Source organism: Cherax quadricarinatus, chromosome 14 (assembly GCF_038502225.1).
Source record: "Cherax quadricarinatus isolate ZL_2023a chromosome 14, ASM3850222v1, whole genome shotgun sequence".
Classification (NCBI taxonomy): Eukaryota; Metazoa; Arthropoda; class Malacostraca; order Decapoda; family Parastacidae; genus Cherax; species Cherax quadricarinatus.
In genome coordinates, this window is record NC_091305.1 from 12,004,302 (window position 1) to 12,009,621 (window position 5,320).

At 39.7% G+C, this 5,320-nt stretch overlaps 1 protein-coding gene across 5 annotated transcripts in view; it reads left to right on the plus strand.

The window, feature by feature from the left end:
• LOC128695394 (SET and MYND domain-containing protein 4-like) overlaps positions 1–5,320 on the plus strand; it is a 415,476-nt gene that overhangs the window by 6,735 nt on the left and 403,421 nt on the right. The window lies entirely within an intron of this gene.

A 5,320-nucleotide genomic window follows, 5' to 3' on the forward strand; every position in this document is an offset into this window, starting at 1 on the left:
AGTGAATATCTGTTCTTCCTCTCCTCAGGTAAAATGTTTATCTGCCATCTATCTAATGACTATGTTAGTTTGTCTTTAAGACAGTGTGACCCTGGTAGCATGTATTGACTGTATATGTGTCCCACCTTGTTTTTTAAGGCGTTGCCGTAAGTATGGATTGTTGGTTGGGCGCTATAACGAGGCTTGTCGAAGGTTGGGCGCTGTAATACTGGCTTATCGGAGGTTGGGCGCTATAATGCTGGCTTGTGGGAGGTTGGGCGCTATAACGCTGGCTTGATGGAGGTTAGGCGCTATAACGCTGCCTTATCGGAGGTTGGCTACTATAAGGCTGGCTTTCAGGAGGTTGGTTGCTATAAGACTGGTGAGAAGGATGTGGTCACAGTAAAGCTGGCTAGACTAATGTTGGTTGCTACTAGGCTGGATTTAGTAAGTGCTAATTAACAAACAGATAACACTTGGTCTATTTAAAAAGTTAAGGAAAGATCTTGTATTCCTAAACGCAAGTATAAATAGATGGAATGCCCACAAATATATAAAAATATGCGTCCACCATACACCCTTTCATACACATCTACATGTGTTCGTATTGTAAATGTACAAAGGACGATATGCTATTGTACCCAACGCACATCCCTTCTTCAGTGGGTGTTAGGGAGTAACACAATGACTGACAGGGGTGCCACTATCCGGCGACGGGGAGGGGAAAGGAAGGGGGGAGTAGGGCACAAACACTGCGCCCCCTTTTGTGGTGGAGGTGCTGCTGCAGCGCTTCTATCCTTAAGGGAAGTTCTTTGATGCCGGCGAGGGCTCTTGATCCAGGGAATTGGACGTTACCTCCCGCTCTTTGAATCGAACCTGATATGACCCCTATGGATTTAGCGTTCCCTATGAATCCAATAATGCTTCACTTCTGCTATTGCTGCTGATTTTCCCTTCCTGCTGCTGCTGATAATGCTATTTCTACAGCTGCTGCTGCTCTTTCGACTGCTGTTACATTTCCTCTTGCAGTTGCTGGTGCTACTACTGCTTGTCCTATTATGTTTCCTGACGTTGCTGCGGCTGCTGCTGCTACGCTTCCAGACGACCTAGAATCGATATTTGCCGAAGGGCGTCTGACTCACGATGATACCCCCAAGTTCTCGGTGGAGATGATTGGTTAATACCAGTGATACGAGATGATGAGGCGGTGGTGTTTAAGTGATAACTATGTTGGTGATGGAAGTGAGGTGTGGTTCATGAAGTGATAGCACTGTATTATTATTATTATTAACCACGAAGAAGTACATAATCCTTATGGATTATGCACTTCTTCCTCTGGTGCCGTACATAATCCGTAAGGATTATGTACGGCACCAGAGGAATGAAGAGTTATCAGGCTTGATCTGAGGAACGGAAGGGTGTCACTAGTTTCAAGGCATCTGACTGAAGGGTGGGGCAACGGGATGACGGTGTGGTAGTGATGCTGGTTGTGTGATGGTTGTGAAGAGTATGCAGAGGCTCGTGATTAAGGATGCTGTTGAAGGGAAACTGTGACGAATGAACTTGAAACTAATGTAATATTTGTATAAGAATGAGAAGTGCAACATTGTCAAAAATTATAGATTAGTATACTGTAGAGTAAGACTAGCATCATTGTTATCATTGTAGCTGTAATCGTCTTTAACTATTATTATCACTCTCATCATGATCAAAACTATCATCCCCATCAGTATAATAATAATTTTAATAATAACAGTTATAAAATAACAGTATTACTATCACGACCTTCACTAGTACCATCATCATCAACTGTCGAAAACTTTTTGTCTACAAGTCAGTGTACCTCTTTGTTTGGTCACTAGATAAGCCTTTCTAAAAAAAATCACTCTCTTAATCATATATGTGTAAGATCTGCTGATAATATTATGAATCATGCAACAAAATATGAGGAAATATGTCATTCTTAATGAAGTTCAATTTGTAATAAATATGACTGTGTTATTTTATTCGTAAGGAAAGAAAATGACCTTGTTCATACAATGAAATATTTACGTTATGGACACATTCATAAAGGACATTAGGTAATGAATGGTGTTCACACCGTTTAGGAGGTAATCAAGCATTATGTAGAAACTGTAATTGTAATATATAAAAATTTACACGTTTGCTTTTACTGTAATTAATAGATTTATATCACAGGAAATGATCAGATATTTAATATTTTAATAAAGGCTATTAATATGCAAAATGTATTCTGGAGGAATGTCAACTCTAATAATATAAGCTAATTGATTTGGCACTCGTCTGGAGATATATGGTTTAAGCCGACTAGGTTTAATCATAATTAATGTAAATAGGTGCTTTAGTAAATTTACACCCCATTAAGATAACATGAATGACAAGCATATGTACGGAGTAGCTTCCAAAGTTAGCAAAAAAAAATGTAGAAACTAGACATACTGTTTATATTACAAGTAGTTTCGTGCGTAGAATGACGAATATTGTAGAATCAGATCAAAAAGCACCAGTATTTCACCTTGAAAAATGCACTCATACTGACTACCCTTATCTTCGATACTCACATCTATATTGCAGACTGATTGTTTAACCGATACTGAATTCCACCAACTATGACTTTCTCCTTTCACAGTAGCCGACATCCGTAATTCTACCCACTCCCTAACATAAACACTACCACACGGCAGTCAATGAACCAAGCGGATTTAGTTTTTTGTGAATATAATAATAGTAATAATAATAATAATAATAATAATAATAATATAGCCAACACAGGCTTGGTTAAACACATTTGGTAGTTTAACATATAGAATGTATAGGTACTGATCAAACTGATCGACACCATACCTAACCCTTCTAGGGTGCCTGAGCCCGAGCTTACAGCTCACAAGACTGTCATTCCCATTAGTCCCTTTGGGGCGGGGATGGCAGACCAGAGAGGCCTAGCATGTGGCTAGGCCTGGGGACTGTTGGTCCCAAAGATGAGGAGGTACTTGTGCCTCCTACCATGGGAGACTTAGGTCTCAGACACTCCCTAAAGAGGGAGCCAAGGCCGGGTCACCACTTGGAAAAGGCCCGGGCCGGGAGAATACCGGCGAATCTTTAATAATAATAATAAATAATGATCAAACTAAATTAAAATGTACACCCGGTCTTATAGTCAATTTCTTGAACACTGGTCTGGGACCGGGTCGCTGGGGCGGTGACCCCCAGAAACCGATTACAGGTAACTTGCTTACCTGTCTTCTTACCGTGGAATAAATATGAAGACCCAAACCTTTATATGGCAAATTATCATATTTATGAATTAAAAACCTTAAATGTTCTTACCCAATAATTTGATTTTGGTTTGTAGCATATATGTTATATACCTTACCATTTAAAGCGCATCCAAGCGTTGCCTACTCATATTTTTTTTGGGTCAGAGTCAGGGGCGGATCTATTATGAGACTAATGAAGCTTAAAGCTTCAGGGCCCCTATTCTCGGAGGGGCCCCAAAAGCGACTTTAGTCCACATTGCTTAAAATTTTTGGGTCTACTGTATGTTTTTTTTAATAATGTTAATAATAGTGTGTAATTAAGTACAAAATAATAGCTAAAGTAAAAATTAAAAGGTTATTAAAGTATCATGTAGGCTAGCCGTTGTTGGTTGCGAAGGGGCTCCCATAACAGTTCAAGCTTCAGGGCCCCAAAAATGTTGGTCCGCCACTGGGCAGAGGCCCTAGGATTTGTGTTTCATCCTCGTTCACAGGATGAATATGCTGTGAGCAGTAAATTTGTTGGTTCGTTGGCAAAATTACATTAAAATTGGTCTTAGGTATGGTCACCACAGCCTAGCTTGCCTCTTCATGTTAAGTCGGAGTTCACGTTTATTGTAAAGAGAGAGAGAGATCTAAAGAGACCTCCATTATTACTATTAATATGTCTATTAAATTCAGCTTATAGAAATATACACGAGATTAAAAAATCTTACACATATTAGTAATTTATTAGTGAATGTCTTATTCAAGTGTTGCAGTTTGACTAGCAAGATTTTTGTGAAGGGTCATGCTGCACTCCACCTGTCTGTCCTAATGACCTTGTCTACATGTCCACGCACGCACTCATGCAGAGGCGTGTGTATGTATGAGGTCAGGGAATTAACGTCTGTGTGCGTGCGTTTTTTAATTTACTTAAATATGCATGAACGTATACTAAGAAACAGGGGTCAAAAGACGTGTCTGGCTAGCCGTTTGGAATGCCACGTGTACATCTGTGTACTAATTGTTCACTCGAGTACTGGCGCAGCAAATACGGTTTTAAGAGGTAACCAGATTATGGTGGATATATTGGTCTGAAGCTCTAGGGCAGCAGTTGCTATGATTAATTGACGGTTATTAGGACTGAGAGCAGAATTATGCAAAATCGTATTCTAGCTCCTGGACCCCCTTTCTTCTCCAAGGCCTCTACCAGTCCTTGCGCTGAATAACATAAATTAATTTAACGCAAATGCTACGCTCACCAGCACGAGGGTTTGCGCTGACTAGCCACGTGACAGCAAATGATCGAATTTATGTACAAGACTTTCATGTATATCTGGTTTGCACCCCTGTATGTCTATATATGTCCTTCAATCGTTTAACCTAGGCATTCGTGTATATTTGACTTGGGTCAGAATTCTGACTTTATTTTTAGCTTTGTATTTGCGCTGTAACTCCATTTCGACGCTTTCTTAAGTTTTACATATCAAGGAGAAAATCTGTACAGCTATTTGAAATACGTGCCATGTATCTCAGTGGCAGAACCCTCTTTTCACAACCGAAGGTTCTCGGGTACGATTTTCAAGAGGCAACTTGTATGGGCGACTCTCCATACACCTACCCTGGTTCACCTAGCAGTAAATAAGTATCTGATTATTAGTCTATTGTTGTGAATCGCATCCTATAGGTGTTCTAGCATACTTGAGATTAGGTCTGGGCTTTGAAATAAGCGGAGATAGAATAACTGTTTTTAGTGTGTACAGTAATTTTAACTGTATAAGGATATGTCTGACTTCGCTAGCGCCTTGAAACTAATATAAGTGTCTGGAGCGAAAGAGACGAGGGGGGGGGGGAATGGGTCTCGTAATCTGATACTTGTATTATCTATATCTCTGATTGATTTAGTTTTTTCATTGTTCCAGATTATTTAATTCATTGTCTAATTTAGTTTCTTCATTCTTTCAGGTTTGTTATGGCTCCTTAACAGCTGATTTGAGTCTGGCTGATATTTGCTTACAGCAAGATTGTGCTTCATCTTTCTTGCTTAAGGTACTTCAACGACGCAAGAATTGGTTTTAAATGGT